This window comes from Protopterus annectens, chromosome 11.part0 (genome assembly GCF_019279795.1).
Source record: "Protopterus annectens isolate FY-2018-M chromosome 11.part0, PAN1.0, whole genome shotgun sequence".
Lineage (NCBI taxonomy): Eukaryota > Metazoa > Chordata > Ceratodontiformes > Protopteridae > Protopterus > Protopterus annectens.
In genome coordinates, this window is record NC_056745.1 from 743551410 (window position 1) to 743569623 (window position 18214).

The 18214-nt window shown below is 42.4% G+C and overlaps 1 protein-coding gene across 1 annotated transcript in view; it reads right to left on the reverse strand.

Annotated features, from left to right (window-relative positions):
- CCDC91 (coiled-coil domain containing 91) overlaps positions 1–18214 on the reverse strand; it is a 1729462-nt gene that overhangs the window by 1471683 nt on the left and 239565 nt on the right. The gene's annotated exons all lie outside the window — the stretch shown is intronic.

Consider the following 18214-nt stretch of genomic DNA (forward strand, 5'->3'; position numbering starts at 1 on the left):
AATCCTTTCACTTATTTATTTATTTATTGATTGACATTTGTTGACTGTGAAAGTCTATCTGGGCACAGGTGCCCCTTTTCAGTGGAGGTCATGTGGAGAAAAGCTCCAAGGTATCATATTTAATGCAATCAATATTTACTAAAACAAATGTTATAATGCAGTTTCAGTGAGTAAATAGCATAAGTCAGTATAATAAAATTTGTATTGATATTCACAAACATTAAATGTAAAAGCCTTGTTCTGAGGCTTTACAGATAGAAGAGAATTATATAAGATAGGTAGGACTAGTTTAAGAAATAAAACAGAATGAGGTATTAAAGGAGATAAGTAAGTTTTAGTAGTGATGGAACAGACATTTGCTTGTACTAATTAGAAGTAGGTATAGTAGTTTAAGTGTAGGTATAGTAGTTTAAGTAGTACAAGAAAGTGAGGTAATAAAAGGAAATCAGTAGGTTAAGTGATTTAATGCTTTAAAGGGAGATATAAGAAAGGTGATGAATGGTGTTATGTACATACATACAGATACTTCAAGCACAGGCATTAATGCGCCCTTCTATCTTCTCAATATATTAAAAAAAGAAGTTATGTACTTATCATAACATTCCATGTGTGTTGTACATCTCCATCTTTATTCTCACATATGGGTCGGATCCGATCCGTTGAATCTGTCTCAGTCTTTTACAAAATCTTGAGGCCTTCAGCAAAGCCTGTGAGCATGCTACAAACCCATAATGCAGTTCCCCAAGTCCCTCGGACCTTATTTACCCATTATTAAAAAATATTACAAACCAAGGTAATCATAGCTTAACAAGACAGCATTTTCTGAGACTATTAAGTCCCATTATAGCAAAAATGTTCTACCTGGTCTCCCAGGAGTATAGGCAGGGGGTATGGTATGTGGGTTGTGAGAATAAAGGCAGAGATGGACAACACACATGGAATGTTATGGTAAGTACATAACTTATTTATGTAATGCTGTCAATCTCGCCTTTATTCTCACGTGTGGGACTGCATCCCAAGCTACCTGATTCTTGAGTGGTTCACAGAAGAATATTCCTCGGAACCACAGAACCAAAGGATGCCCTAGTCCTGGAGCCGAAATCTACCTTGTATAAAAAAGGTATGAGGGCTAGCCCATGTAGCTGCAGCATAGATATTGTCCAGAGATAGCCTACCTTGGAAAGCTGCAGATGGTGGAATTAGCCTTGAAAAGTTCTGAGAGAGTTTTGTTTTTAGAAGTCTAAATAAAGGAAATGCATTCAGAAAGCCATTTGGATAAGGTAACCCTAGTTACTGATAGGCCTTTCCTAGTGGTAGAGTAAGACATAAGTAGCTGGTCTGGTTATCTGAATTCTGCAATTCTATGCAAGTAGAAACGTAACTGTCTATGAACATCCAGTAAATCCAATGAGTATTCTCAGTTATTCTGAAAATTTGGGAAGAATACTGGTATCTCAACAGACTTATTGAGGTTACTTTCAGATATAATTTTGGGCAGAAAAGATGGGTTGGTGTGTAAAGAAACTCTATCGTTATGAAATATCAGATATTATGGCTTGACTGATAAAGCTTGTAATTCTGAAACTCTCTTTGCTGAGGTAATAGCCAGTAGGAAGAGCATCTTCCAAGAAATATATTTTAAATCACAAGTAGCAGAAGCTTCAAATGGAAGATAGATGATATATGACAAAACAAAATTCAGATCCCAAGGTGGAGATGGGTCTTTGTATGGAGGTCTCAGAAGTGTAGTTCTTTTCAAGAAGGCCTTACAAAGCCTGTTTGATATGATTCCATGGCCATTTTCTACTATATGAAAATCTATAATTGCTGCCAATTGAACTCTAATAGTAGCTGCTCCAGCAGCACCTTCATTAAAGAGTTTAGCCAAAAAGTCTACTATAAAATATTCAGGTGCAGTCAGTTTGATTAGAATTTGCCCATAAAACAAACCTCTTCCATTCCTCTTTGTACAGTTTTCTTGTAGATGACTTATGAGAAGATACCAAGATGTGTCTGACAGGAGAAGAAGGAGAAGGAAACCTGGTTATCAGGGGAATTGGAGTAGCCAAGCTGTCAGTCTGAGATTGTTTAGACTGGGGTGAACCATTCTTGATGGGTGAGTCAGAAGATCTGGAGCTGGATCCAGAATCTGTGGTTCATCCTGAACATGAGGCTGTAAGAAGGGGAACCAGATTTGTTGAGGGCAATAAGGGGCAATTAGGATTACTGTCATCTTCAACAAACTTGCTTTCTGTAGAAATTTGGGAATTAGAGGAATCAGTGGAAAGACATAAAGAAGTCTTTGTGGCCAATCGTGAACAAGCGCATAGTTTAGAGCACAGTAGTTGTTGCATTTGGTGTTGGTGGGCAAAGAAAAAGGTTGCAGCAAGGCTAAGAAACTTTTTGATTGAGGGACCACTTGTGAGGCCATAGTATGGCTCTGCTCAATTTGCCTGCTATCATATTGGATCTCCCCGGAATTTGCTTTGCTATCTGAAAGCGATTGGAAGATTTAGCCCATTGCCACATCCTCAGGGCTTCTCAACATAGGGGGTAAGATTTGGTTCCCCCTTGCTTGTTTAAGTACCAGACAGCAGACATATTTTCTGATCGAACTGCTATTTTTCCCAGAGGAAGGGCATCCTGAAAGGCTTGCAACGTTAAGAGCACCACCCGTATCTCCAGGATGTTTATGTGCAAATGGGCCTAGTGCTGATGCCAGGTACCTTGAACCATCTTCCCAGATAATGCCCCACCCCCCACCCAATGAAATCATGACTGAAGATCCCCTTTGCATGAATCTGTTATTAATATCTTGTGTGTCACTGGAGGTTCTAGAACTGACCACTGTGCCGCAAGTAACCACTGAAGAATTCTCATGAGATGAGCCAAGGGAATGAGGACAATTAAGGTGGCCATCTTGCCTAGTACTTAAAGAACTAGTTTGGTTGAGGCTTGTTTCTTTCTTATCAATGGCCATGGCTTGTTTCTTTCTTATCAATAACCATAGATAATGTTGAAGGTCATCCACTCTGTCTTGTGGAAGTTTTGCTATCATTTTTATTGTGTCTAATTCTGCTCCTATGAAGACCAAATTCTGACATGGCTCTAGAGCAGATTTCTTGTAATTTATAGTAATTCCTAAGGAGGAGCAAAGTTTTAGGGTGTAATCCTGGGCCTGTAGCAGAAAATGCCTGGTTGGAGTGGTTATGAGCCAATCGGTCAAGTATGGAAACACTCGGACTCCTTGGTGGCTCAGGTGAGCTGCAACTACCGACATGCATTTGGTAAACACTCTGGGGGCTGTAGTGAAACCAAAGGGTAGAGCTCGAAATTGGAAGTGACTGGCTCCTATCTGGAAGCTCAATTGCCTCCTGGACCGCCTCTCCATCAGTATATGGTAGTATGCGTCCTGAAGGCCTACAGAGCACATCCAATTGTCTTCTTCCAAAAAAAGGGAATACTGACTGCAGTGTCATGTTCTGAAACTTGCTCTTTTTGACAGATTTGTTCAGAATGCTGCGATCCAAAATGGGTCTCCAGTCCCCTGTTTTCTTTGCTACTAAAAAGAATCTTGAGTAAGTTCTTAATCCTCTCTTGTCTGCGGGGACATCTTGGACGACTTTTTCTGTTAGCAACTTCTGAATTTCTAAGGCCGCTTGTTCCTTTTGACTGGGTGGAACATCTGGAACTCTTTTATTTATGGAAGTGGGAAGAGAGAAGTGAATGACATAACCTCTGGATATTATGTTCTGCACCCATTTGTCATTTGTTATTTTTAGCCAGGTATGAAGGTGCACAGACAATTTTCCCTGACTGTCTCCAGAGGTGGACAATCGTGCACCCCTTCAGGAGCTCTGAAAGGACTTAACAAAGAAAGATTCTCTGTAGCCCTAATTCTGTAGGCCTCCCTTGCTGTGAGGGTGGTGCCTTCCATTATTGTTCCCCTCTGCCTCTGGGGGAACTTTCACCCTGTGTGATCTGGTAAGCCCTTTGAAATTTTTTGAACCACATCTTCCCAGTACCTCTCTGACCTTCAGGAAAGGGTCTGCTGGGTGTGGAGAAAAGTACTCCAATGGCAGACAAGGTCTTGCCTTCCTGTTCACACCTGGTGAGCGTCTGTTTTAGTTTGGGCCCAAAGAGAGAAGAGCCATCAAAGGGGGTGTTAACGAAGGAAGACTTGAAGGGCTCCGCAAAGTGGCAAAGGCTTATTCAGGCCTGCCTTCTAAGAGACATGTCTGAACCTGCTGCCCTACTCGTTCCATCTTCTGCATAGGAAATGAGTCTCACAGAGGAGTTTACAACTGAGTTAAGGGTGGTGAGCTGAGCGATTACCTTGTCTTCCATCGCGTCAGGGACAACAGGTCCTTCTGTAATCTAGTGAAATGAGTCAAGTAATTTAGTGACCATAAGGCAAAGGTTGCTGAGGAAAAAATGTGATTTTTATTTGGGGGATAGGAATAGGTCTCAGACAGTTCCTTTTTAGTAGCCGCCACGACAACCATAGCATCAACTGCTACACCTTTGTTAAGGAAAGGCTTATCTTTAGGGGCAGTAATATATTTATCTGGCCTCCTAGGAGCAAGTTCTATGGAATCTGGGGTCTCCCAAGCCTTCTGAGAGATTAAATCAGTAAGCTCATCGGAAAGGAGCGTCACCCAAGAGGTGGAAGGGCAAGACCCAAAAGCCTTCAGGTATACCGACTCCTCAGCTGAAGGGGATGTGTACTGCCAGACACCTGTCTGCTTTAATCTTTCCAGAATGTCTCTGAAGGAGACATCATCAGGAGGTGATTGTGGGGAGCCTTCTGCATCACTGAGGTTCGTATCTGATGTCATTGACTCCTCTGGGGAGTCAAGATGCTTCCTCTTGCAAGTCCTCTTTCGATAGACTTCCTCAGTGGGGTAATCTGCGGAAGTTTTGGAGGAGAGGGGGGTCACCTGCTGGATGTCCTGAGGCCTAGGGTCTCTACGGCCCTGTGGAAGAGGTATATGAAAATGAAGTCACCGGCTCAGAATGGGGAGGAAGATCTGGGATAGAATGTGTCTCAGACTGGGGTGCAGTCATAACCCTCCTCATAACCTCGAAGACACTCCATCCCTGATCCAAAGAACTCCCTGGATCTGACACAAAAGTTGCAGGAGCCGAGGGAATCTCCAGAGCAGAAGATAAAAGCTCTGAGGCACAGGTAGGATCTAAACACATCCGTGCAGAAGCCCCGTGAGGCAGAGGCAGATCTGGTGAGATCTCAGTCTGCTCTCTGAGCCTGGCTGGTAAGATCTCCTGCTCTGACTGGGTAGAAGCACTCACCGCAGACGTCAGATCAGAGTAATCAGTGGGTTTTGGATCTGAGACAGACACAAGCTGGACATCCAAGTCTTCCAGCTCAGAAACCAGGGGTTGGATCGGAGGGGATGTAGGTGCCGATGGGGAGGAAATTGCCAGATCCGATGCCTTTTCGTTTGGATCCAATAACAATTTGGCCAAGGCTGGTGTCTTCAAAAGCCTATGCACTACCCTATCCAGATCATCGTTAGACAAGCTCCTGGTAGATCGGGTAGATGAAGTAGGAGATCTAGACTTTGTTAGGAAAGGACATGGGAGCCAAGAAGAAATCTGCTCCAATGACGGAGAATGGCTCTGATATCTAAATTCTACAGGAACCAAAGACTCATGCTGCTCTGAAGACCTCTCAGATCCAATAACTACTGGTTGCTCCGAGGAATCTGTAGGATCAGACAGTACGAAGTTCATCTTTCAACTCTGAAGAAGACTTCAGAGTCAAAGAATGCCTTTTTTGTGACTTGTCCGATTTAGAAGACTTAGAAGAAATAGTAGACTCTGGAGAAATCACCTCAGAAAAAGGAGTTTTAAGTAATCTTTTTAAAATCAGCTTATTCTTACACTCCATACGAACCCTTTAGTTGAATCCATGGCGTATGGAGCATGACTCTTGAAGGTGTAAAGGCCCCAAGCAATATGCACACAGGTTATCGCTTAGGGGCATCTTCTTTCCACATCTTTCACACTTCTTAAACCCTAAGGGTTTACTTTCTGGTTTTTGAGACATAACTCTGAAAAGGTAAAGAAATTTAAGCTACAGCAAAAAATTAAATAGCAAAGCAGCACACTCATACAAAAGAACATCCTCTAAGTTAAATGGACATGAAAGCAGTTAAGGGATAGAAGTATTATATAAATATATGTGTGTGTGTATGTGTATATATATATATATATATATATATACACACACAGATATTATATATATATATATATATATATATATATGTATATATTTAGACACACAGATATTATTTATATATATATATATATATATATATATATATATATATATATATATATTATATTAGATATATAATCATTTTATATATATATATATATATATATATATTTTTTTTTTTTTAAGAAAGGAATGTCCTCTAACTTAAATGGACATTGAAGGGGACAGAAGAGGAGAAAGACACTCTAACTACAAAAACGTCCTCTAACTTAATGGATGTAGGAAGGGGAATGACTAAAAGGGGAACAACATGCACACTCGAAAAAATGTCCTCTATCTAAAACGGATGTCGACAGGGTAAGGAATTAAAAAAAACTATAAACTAGAGACAAATTCTAAGAGAAAAAAGAAAAATAAACAAAATGTCACTTAGCCCTGAGCTTCCTGAGAGAACTACATTTTTCTCTGAGCAGCAAACGAGATCTGGGAGACTTGGGGAACTGCATTATGGGTAAGATAGCATGCCCACGAGCTTTGCTGAAGGGCTCAAGCTTTTCTAAAAGGCCGAGATGGATCTGACCCATAAGTGAGAATAAAGGCAAGACTGACATCATCACTTCACTTGTTCCCATAATATGTGTGCAGGCTGCTCTTAAAAATATCCAAACTAGTACTTGCTTTAATGTAATTCGATAGTCTTTTCCATGTATCAGCTACTCTGTCAGAGAACCAATTAGTACACTTCTCATTCCTATAGAATCTTTTTTTTTAATTTCTCCAAATCATTTGGGTTCCTAATTCCATGATGGGAATGGACCCTGTCGCACGTTCGTCTCTATTATAAATAATAAGAAGGCATGGGGTTTCGTTCAGAGGCTTTAATATCTACAAACACATCAGGATGGATTGCAGCATATTTAAATACAAACAAACTAACAAACAGAGCTTACATACATACATGTTCACATCTCAACAGCTAACTACAAAATGTCAGTTAGGCTCGCACGTGCTCACTATTGATACTCTACTGCAAGCCCTTGGATAGTTTTCTAAAGGTATATACACACACATCGATCTACATCCTCTCTCGTAAAACGATTGCCCTGCATGCAAAAGAATATCAGAGCTAGGCATGCATTACTATGTACGTCAGAAACAAAACACAATGTCCATGTCCAAGTTGCTTGATATCTGTTACAGGATTTGGAGATTCTACCATATCTCGTAATGTAACAGTTGGGACCAAATTTAGCAAGTAGTGCAATCTGTGGTGCACAACTCTTATCAGGAACTTCTGGATTCATTATAGGAATTGAAATGTTCTCTGGAACTTCTTCTGGAATCGAAACACTGGACAACTCACTCTGAGATAAACAATCTCTCTCACAGGCTATCTGCTGTGGTTTAGGCTCGGACTCAAATGCTTCCAATTCCACCTAAAAGTTGCTCCTTCTGATTCTATAATGTACGATCTTGGCTCTGGACCAATATTCTTCATGACACCAATCCGGTCATGACCTCTGGATGTTTGCATCCTTACCACTTCTCCTTCTCGTAGTGTATTGAGCGGTTTACTGGTTTTATCATAGTAGGACTTCTGGGATGGTGATTCCTCAACAGATTGTTTCTCACTTATCTGTTGTTCTTGACACATGGAACCAACAATGGAAAACTGAGTGGTAAAGTGCTTCTGGTTTGTCTCAAAAAAAGTCCCTGAGCAGGTAAACCAAGATGTTTAGCACAAGGTATATTTCTGAGATTCAAGAAATCATCACTATCATCTCGTTTTGACTTCTCAGGTAACTGTTCTGCACTTTCAACTGCATGTTCTGACAAACCATTTGACTGCGGGTACTCTAGACTACTCATGACATGAGTAAAGTCTCACTCTTTTGAAATCTTTTGAACTGTTGGCTTGTAAACTGCGTGTCGTTGTCAGAAATAACTTTGTGTGGACTACCATGTACAGCAAAATTATGTTTTATCTTATTAATGACAGTACTAGATGCTAGGTTAGGAAGTAAGTCAATCTTGAACCAATTGGAGTAAGAGTCTACTAACACCAAATAATGTCATTCCACTCGAAGATATCAGTGGCTACTGTCGACCAAGGTAGTTCCGGAATCTGATCAAGCTGAAGTGGTTCTTTCTATTAATGAGGCTTTGTACTATTACATAATGAACAAGAAGAAACTGCTCTCACAATGTCTTGTGACACAGACCGTCAAAATACTCTCTCTCACCCTCCTTTTGGTAGATTCTGTTCCTGGGTGACCATGATGCAAGACAGTAATGAACTGAGGTTGCAAGGACTTTGAAACAATTACTTTTGGACCTTTCATTATGATACCTTTGTCAGACAAAATCTCATCTCTGTATGGAAAGTATGATTGCAGTACTCTAGGTAAACTAGATTGCTTTGACAGCCATAGACAATTGATAAATTGGTTGAGCCTTTGCAAAATTGGATCTGTGGCTGTATGTTCTCTCAAGACATGTGGAAGAACAATTTCTCACTTCCATAACTTTAAAATCATCAAGCAATTGAGAACCTTGATTGTCATCCTGTTCAGTGGTATTTCTGGTGATCTGGATAATGTATCAGTAAGATAAAGATGTTTGCAATCTCAGCATCATACAGTGCAGTCTGGCTAGAGCTGAATGCATTAGCTTACTCAGGATTGTGACTAGTGGCTGGTGATCTGTTTCAAACTGGATAGGTCTACTATAAACATAATCATGGAAATTCGAACATGCAAACACAATTGCCAAAAGCTCTTTCTCAATCTGTGCATACTGCTGTTCAGTTTGAGTAAGAGTTCTTGATGCATAGGCAACAGGTTAATCCTCTTGTATAATAACTGCACCAAGACCAAAATTCGAAGCATCACAGGAAAGAGTAACTGGTTTGTGAACATCAAAGTATCTGAGCATCGGCAGACTGACAATTCTCCGTTTCAGGACATCAAACGCTCTCTGGTGTTGCTCTGACGAAGACTAGGACATGTCTTTAACTGTCAGCTCTCTGACTGAAGCTGAAAGTCGGCTCAAGTCTGGAATGACCTTGCCTAGACAGTTGACCTTGCCAAGAAAATGTTGCAGGGCTTGAGCATTGTCTGGAGCTGGCATCTCAAGAATGGCAGTTTGTTTTGAAGGATCTGGTCGTAGGCCTGTACTTGTGAATAAATGACCAAAAAATGGAAATTCTTGTAGCCTGAATTTACATTTCTGTGCACTGAGCTTTAGATTCACTTGATGTGCCCTTTCTAGAACTTTCCTGAGGTTTCTGTCATATTCAGCTTCATCACGACGTCCCACCAGTATGTCGTCTACTATGATAGCACAAGGACACCCAGAAAAAATTTGCTCTACTGCATGCTGAAAGACTTCACTTACAGAATTTATCCCAAATGGCTTTCTCAAAAATCAGTACCTGACAAATGGAGTGCTGCATGTAGTGAGCAATGAGGATTTTTTGTCAAGCTGAATTTGTCAAAATGAACTCTTTGCATCTAAGACAGAAAAAATAGTGGCATTTGGCATCAAGGCTGCAACGTCTTCAACTGTGCACATTGGATGATGAGGTCTTTTTAGTGGTTTGTTCAAATCTTGTGGATCAATACATATTCTGATGTCATCTGAGCTTTTCTTGTGAGCTACCACCATGGAAGATACCTATTCAGTTGGAGTTTCCACTGGACAAATTACACCTTGTAGCACCATTTTGTCTAACTCAGCTTTGACTCTGTCCTGCATGGCTACTGGAACTTTACGTACTAGCCTGATAACTGGACGGACTTCTGGGTCTAACGTCATGGAGTACACAACCTGAAGTTTGCCTATTTTGTCTTGGAAAAGATCAACATATGTAGACAAAATGTTCTGAGCAAAATTAAAGTAGTGATCTTTCAAGCTAACATGGTGGACTTCCTTATTAAATGAAAGTAGACACGTTTTCAAAGAGTCCTTGAGCCCTAATAATGACTGAACATGCCGCTTGACCACATAAAAAAAACAAGTCGTAGCTTCTTCTACTCTGCGGGAAGTAACATGAAAGCACTACTGAGCCTTTGGTTTGAATTTCTTCACCTGCATAAGCAACAAGTTTCGCACACCTTGCACCTTTACACACTTTAGCAAATGTTTCTGCAGACATAACATTGCACTTAGAACCTGTATCAACTTTGAGCTCTGTGGGTTTGTCATTTATCTGAACAGTACAAAATAGTTCATTCTTTGCCCTTAAAACAACTGTATTAACTGTTTTATGAAGCACCGACATATCATCACAACATAAAGAGCATCATGCAAGCCTACTCCATAGCTTTCTAATTGATCGACTCATTTCTTAAAGTGTTCCCTTTTAATGAAAGAGGGGCATCTTTTGAGTTACAAAATCTTTTTGAAGTGATTACATTTGTGGCATTGTTGACCAAAGCTAAACATTTTTCCCTTTTAAAGTAAGCAAAGCAAAATATAATTCCAACAGTAACCAGGTACCTCTGCAAAAACACATCCAAAGAATAAAAGCAGGCAGAGGCAAGGCTCCAGTTTCTTCAGCTGATTTATTGCAAGACACACAAGCGCTTTCACCACAAGGCTTCTTCAGATGTATTAAAAAGCAGCAGTCAACACACCCATTCTTATACTAAGCATTAGCTAGTCACATGATTAAAAAGAGAAAACTCTTAAAGGCACAAAGAACAATTGTATTCAGCCCACAGTAAAATGCATGGTAAAATATATAAAAACTTCATTACAAAAACCACATTTCATAAAAGCAATATTACAAAAAATGCATATTACAAATACATATAAACCACATAAATGTAACAGATTCTACCTACGTAATGGTCTGTTCTTCAGGATGGGTCTCAATGGTACATGGTCATTAAGACCATGTCCTGTGTTAGCTCTTAATCTCACAATCCATTTAGCCTCCAGGTTCTCAGTTTGAACTCTGGTGTCACCACCCCTCAAGTTCTCATAACATTTACCTAATACCATAAATGTAAAGGTGCGTTGATCATTTGTTTCTTTAATGTGTTTTGCTAGCATTGAACACACTACCCTTCTGAATATGGTATCCCTTTTAGATTCATGACTTCCACGACAGTTGGCAATGAAAGTGGGTGGGAGCCCATGCTTTCAGTGTGCTGACTCACTCTTGTGCTTCACTGAGACTGTGTAAAGTCTGGAATTTGCTAGAAAGTTCTGGCATTTACCAGTAGGTATGGCAGGGGCTGCCATGTACTTGGGCCTGTTTCTTTTAACCACGTGCTGCATATTATCAACACAAATTTTATCACTGTGCCTTCTAGAGCTGCTCTCAGTTGTAAGCATATTTGTGTGCTTTTCTGTGAGCTCGTATATCTGACAAATCTCAATGGCCTTATTCAAAGTTAAATCACTGTTCTGAAGCAAAATCTTTCTCTCAGCATCATATGTAGTGCCACACACAACTCTGTTCTTTATCAACTCATCCCTTAAGTCTGCAAATCTGCACATTGTAGCTTTATTTCTCAGGTCAGTTACATACGCTGCAAAAGTTTCACCAGGCTTTTGATCCCATTTATAAAATAAGTGCCTTTCCACTGTAACAGTTGGCTGGGAGTTACACATTTCTCTAAATTTAGGGTTTAAGCACTTTGGGTCGACCCTTGACTCAGCCTGTACAAGAATATGACAGTTTTCTCCCTCTCCAGCATAAACAGCAGGTGCATACACAAATGAGTGCTCCCTTTCTATAGCTTCTGACCCAGCTAAATTAAGCAGAATAAATGCCTTTGTATGATCATCTTTACCAGAAAATGCAGCCTGTATGAAAATGTCATACTCTTGCTCAAACACTCTCCAGTTCTCAGTAGTATTACTGTCAAACAAAAGTGCACTGGGCTTTCGAAATCCGTCTGCCATGCCCACAAAGTATACACAAACACACTGAAAATATGTTCTGGGAGCTTGTAACAACATTCAAATGCAGAATAAACTCTTCAAAATACTTTACTTTGTGAAATATGCTCTGCAATGGCTGTACTTTGCGAAATATCTTTACTGTAACACTACACAAACGTGAACACTGTATACACTTCTGATAATTCGGATATCTTTGCTTAATATGAAAATATATATGCTTTGCAAAAAATGCGGTTGTTTTCCCTTATTTTATTCATTTTATGCAATCGGACTTTATTTTAAACATTTTTTGCAGTAATTCGAATATTTTATCAATATCATGCATATTTGTTTATGCGAATGTTACTTAGAGCATTCTGTATATCTTGTTTCATATTATGTGAAAAAGAAATAGTGCTGATCATGATTTTATACATGAAATTCATTTCTGACCTGTTTTACGAAGTATGCACATTTCTGGGATGGTCCACTGCTATATATTCCACCAACATCTGGATAAGTGAAGTGCCTTATACCATTTTCACCAAGCCTTTTCTAGTTTCATGCCCCTTTGGTATGCCGGTTCTACCTTCAGGCCCTTTTAGAAATGCTGGTTCTACCTTCATGTCCTTTAGACATGCTGCTTCTGACAACATGTTGCTCGTTCTTCTCTATTACAAATAATAAGAAGGCTAGAGGTTTCGTTCAGATTAATATATACAAACACATCAGGATGGATAGCAGCATCTTTAAATACGAACAAAGTAACTAACAAACAGAGCTTACATACATACATGTTCACATCTCAACAGCTAACTACAAAATGGCAGTCAGGCTCGCACCTGCTCAGTATTTATGCTCTAGTGCAAGCCCTTGGATAGCTTCTTAAAGGTATACATACATACATTGATCTACAGACCCCATTCTGAAGTCAAAGTATGATTAAAGTTCATGAAATTAGTATTGTTTCAGTCTTTGATGTCAGCCGGAAGTGCTCTTCGCAGCACCTGCAATGTGCCCAGTAATGACTCCTTCTGCAATTCCTACAGGGTTACATGTATTGGTAACTTATCTAAATATGACTGTAGATTCTTTTTTATAAGACCCATTGTTCCTACTACTATTGGAACTGTCTAGATATCTTTTTTTCCACATTGCTCTTGTTTCTGCCTGCAAATCCTGGTATTTTATGACTTTGTGTCTCTCTGTACGCAAAACACTGTAGTCACTGGGTGTGGCGATTTCAATGATCAGTGCTACTTTGGTCTTCTTTTCGTGGACCACTATATCCATTTTTCTAACATCTATCTTTTGAACTGTTGGTAATGGATGATCACATGTGATGTAGACTTCATCATTTCTATGATGCTTTGTGGCTCATGTTTCTAGTGTTTTTCAGCCACTTCAATACCATTAGTTGTGCTTTCTCCTTTGCATAGATATTACACCATATTAAATCTCTTTTTCTTTCCCATGTCCATATTTTTTCTTCAGATATCTCATGATCTTCCTGTTTCTCCTTACTTGGGAACTCGTTCCATCATGCTATGATGTAACCTATGTGAGACCATCTACATCGAATCCTTCACTTCGCAGGCACTCCATAACTTCAACTTCTATTTATTAACTTCTACTTTACTAATCTTTTCTACATTCCGCCTTTGTGATATTTTTTATTGTGAAATTTTCCACGTTTGGATGCCTTTGCCTGTACTTCTCTTCAAATATCTTTCAGGCTGCCTTCTTTATGTTGATTAAAAAGAAGTTATGTACTCACCATAACGTTCCATCTGAGTAGGTACTTAATTCGTCTGCAACCTGTGGGTATCGGATCAGACTTCGGATCCGAGCCGGCAGCTTACCAAGCTCCAAGATCCGAGCTCCTAGCTCCTCCCCCTACCCATAATCCCCTGCTACCAACCACATTACCTCAGATTGGTTATTTTGCCTTACCAACCTGTAAACATGAAATTTCAACTGCAAAGGTGATCAGAAAATACCGAAAGGTTCGGGGGATGGCAGGGGGGGTCGGTTGCAGACAAATGAAGTACCTACTCAGATGGAACGTTATGGTGAGTACATAACTTCTTTATCTGAAGTAGTTACTTCATTTGCTCTGCAACCTGTGGGACAGAGTCCCCAGCTACTTATAAGAACCTGGGTGGTCCTTACGGAAGGATATTCCGAAGCACCGCGGAGCCAAAAGAAGCCCTACTTCTCGAAATCACATCTAATTTATAATGAGAAATGAACGTATGAGAAGAGGACCAAGTAGCTGCTGAACATATGTCGTCTACTGGAACCCTAGACCAGAAGGCTGTTGAAGTGGCTACAGATCTTGTAGAATGAGCATGGATATTAACAGGGGCTGGTTTGCCAGACGATATATACCCCTGAATAATACACTGACGAATCCAATTTGCCACAGTGACTTTGGAAATGGCTTTACCCATGGCTGATTTTGCATACGAGAGAAATAACTGGTCCGACTTGCGAAACTCTCTAGTCCTATGCAAGTAGAAACGCAGCTGTCTGTGTACATCCAATTTGTGTAATGTGTATTCTCCCTTGTTCTGAAATGTGGGAAAAAACACTGGTAGATTTATTGATTGATTTATATTTGCTTCTGAAGCAACCTTAGGCAAGAAAGACGGGTTAGTCCTGAGGGACACTCTATCTTTGTGAAAGATAAGGTAAGGAGGCTTCATACACAAGGCTTGTAATTCTGAAACCCTTTTGGCCGAAGTAATAGCCACTAAGAAGGCTGTTTTCCATGACAAGAACTTCAACGGAATTGAAGCCGCAGGTTCGAAAGGTGGACTCGTTAAGGCTTGCAAGACTAGAGTGAGGTCCCATGGGGGAACCACAGACTTTATCGGTGGATTTAAAAGGAAGATGCCTCGTAAGAAGGTTTTGCACAACTTTGTAGATGCTAAGGAACCTATGCCATCACCCACATGAAAATGGGAGATGGCCGCCAATTGTACCTTAACCGTGGAAGCGCTTGCTCCCTGTTGAAAGATTAATGAGAGGAAGTCTAGAATGGTCGGGATAGGGACAGTAAATGGGTCCAAACCCTTATCTTCGGCCCAAATGGAAAAGCGTTTCCACTTACTGTTGTAAAGTTTTCTGGTAGATGGGTTATGAGCCGCAACCAGAATGGCCTTAACGGGAGATGAGATACCGGGAGTCCTAGCCATTAATGGAACTGGATCAGCCAAGCCGCAAGCTTGAGGTTGACCAAGTTGGGCAATCCGCGGGATGAGAAATCAGTTCTGGACTGGGATCTAGAATCCACGGAGGAGCCACACTGCGAGACCGCAGGAAGGGGAACCAGATCTGCTGAGGCCAGAATGGGGCTATGAGGATAACTCTGCTCCCCAACCGACAGGCTTTCTGAATGAACTTCATCATGAGAGGAAGGGGAGGATAAGCATAAAGGAGCCTGGAAGGCCAAGCATGGATCAGAGCGTCTCTGGGGGTTTCCCCTCTGGGGGGAATTATTGCGAAGTACTCGCTGCATTTTGTGTTTAAAGGAGAAGCAAAAAGATCGCAGCAAGGCTGACCCCATTTGTGGAAGATCTGTTTCGCAACAGATGGATTCAGAGACCACTCGTACGGAGTGAGGAGCACCCGACTTAGCTTGTCCGCTAATATGTTGGATCGTCCCGGGATGTGCGTTGCTACCAGAAAACGGTTGGTGGAGATCGCCCAATCCCAAACTCTCATGGCCTCTCGACACAGGGGGTAGGATCTGGTTCCTCCCTGTTTGTTTATGTACCAGACGTGTTGTCTGTTTGGATCGCAATAGTCCCCAGGGGAAGAAGGTCGTGGAGAGCTTGCAACGCCAAAAGCACCGCCCTCATCTCTAGGACATTGATATGCAATGCGGTCTCCAGGGGAGTCCACGTGCCTTGAACGGATCTGCCTGAACAATGCCCCCCCAACCCCAGGCGAGAAGCGTCCATGGTCAATGTGGCTTCGACCAGGGAGATCACAAAAGGCCTCCCTTCTCTGAGTTCCCGTGCATGCAACCACCAAAGAAGGGAGTCCCTGCAAACTCTGCTCAGTGGTATGGGTGTGTTCAGTGGGTGGAGCAAGAGGGACTATTGGACTTGAAGGGTCCATTGCAATATTCGCATTCGCAGGCGGGCATGGAGGGAAAGACCGATCGCGGCTGCCATAGACCCTAGTGCCCTCAGGACTAACTCCACTGGAGGAGAAGGATTCCGGAGAAGGGCTAATACCTGATAAGACAAGCTGTTTAGTCTGACTGATGTTAGGGTAGCTCGAGAGATTCGAGTATCCAACCTGGCCCCTATGAATTCCAGGGCTTGAGTGGGGCACAGGCAGGACTTCTGCAGATTTACTGAAATGCCTAGGCTGTGGGCTAGAGTCAGTGCATAATCTCTCGCTACCGAGAGCTGATGCCTGTTGGTCGCGGTAAGGAGCCAGTCGTCTAGGTACGGGAAGACCTGAATGCCCTGAAGTCTCAGGTGGGCAGCAACCACCGCCATGACTTTGGTGAACACTCGGGGCTGAAGTGAGGCCGAATGGAAGAACCCTGAATTGATAATGACTGGCTCCGAGCCGGAAGCGGAGAAACCTCCTGGATCGTCTGTCCATTAAAATGTGGTAGAACGCATCCTTGAGGTCTATGGAACACATCCAGTCGTTCTCCTGCAGAAGGGGGAGGATAGATTGAAGAGTGATCATCCGGAACTTTTCCTTGGGAATAAACAGGCTCAGAGCGGAAAGGTCTAAGATTGGTCTGAGGTCCCCCGTTTTCTTTGGCACCAAAAAGAACCTTGAGTAATAACCCAATCCGGACTGATCTGGGGATGGGGGGACGGGCTGGATGGCTCTTTTTCTTAGCAGCTTTAAAATCTCTAAAGCCGCCGCCTCCCTCTGATCGGGTGGTACATCGGGGAGGTGTCTGGTTTTGGGGGGAAGATTTAGGAAAGATATGACGTAACCTCTGGAAATTATACGGAGCACCCATCGATCCATTGTAAGGGACTCCCAGTTTGACAGGTGCTCCGTCAACCGCCCCCTGACTGCCTCCAGAGAGGGACAGTCGGGCAAACCCTCAGGGCTATTGCACGGGTCTGTCCGAGAAAGGTTCTCTAGACCCGAAATTACGCAGCCTCCCTCTGCCTCTGGGCCGGCGTCCACCTTGTCCTCCTCTGCCTCTATAGGATGAGTGGTCCGCAGCTGGATGGGATTGCTGAGACTTGCGGAACCACAGCTTCTTTTGTCCCCTCTGATTCCTGGAGAAGGATCTTTGGGGGCTAGAGAAGTGGACTCCGACGGCAGACAGCGTCTTCCCGTCCTTTTCGCTTTGGACCAGCGTATCGCGAATGGTCTTGCCGAAAAGAGCACAACCGTCAAAGGGGGTGTTCGTGAAGGACGCTTTGAAGGGATCCGTGAAGTCGCAAAGATGGAGCCAGGCGTGACGTCGTAAGACGACCCCTGCTCCACTGGCTCTAGCAGCTCCCTCCGAAGCATGAGAGAGGAGCCGCATAGACGTACTGGAGATGGATTTCAGAGTAGCCATTTGTGTCGTAAACACATTCCTGTCTCCGACCGACATGGACTCTGGGGGGGCTGCAGCATATTCCTTGATCAAGTCTCGCTGTAGCCTGATGGTATGTTCAGCGCCCTTATAGAAAACGTCGCTGAAGCAAACATCCGCTTCCCAATCCGGTCCAACGCTCGAGATTCTTTATCTGGCGGGTGAACCAGAGAACTCTCCTGAGCGAGTTCTTTCTTGGTGGCCGCCACCACCAACATGGCATCAACAGGGGATCCTTTGGCCCACGATTGCCTATCTGTGGGGGGGGGTTCAGTATTTTGTCGGGACGCCTAGGTATTGGCTCCACGGTGTCGGGCTCCTTCCACGCCCTGGTGGTAATTAAGTCCACCAGGGGGTCGGCCGGAGGGGACACCCAGGAAGTAGATGGGCCTGCCTCAAACGCCTCCAGGAACACGGATTCATCAAGGGAAGGTTTTTGGGCAGACCACCCCCTCTCATACGCAACATTTCCATGATGTCTCCAAAGGAGATATCTTCAGGGA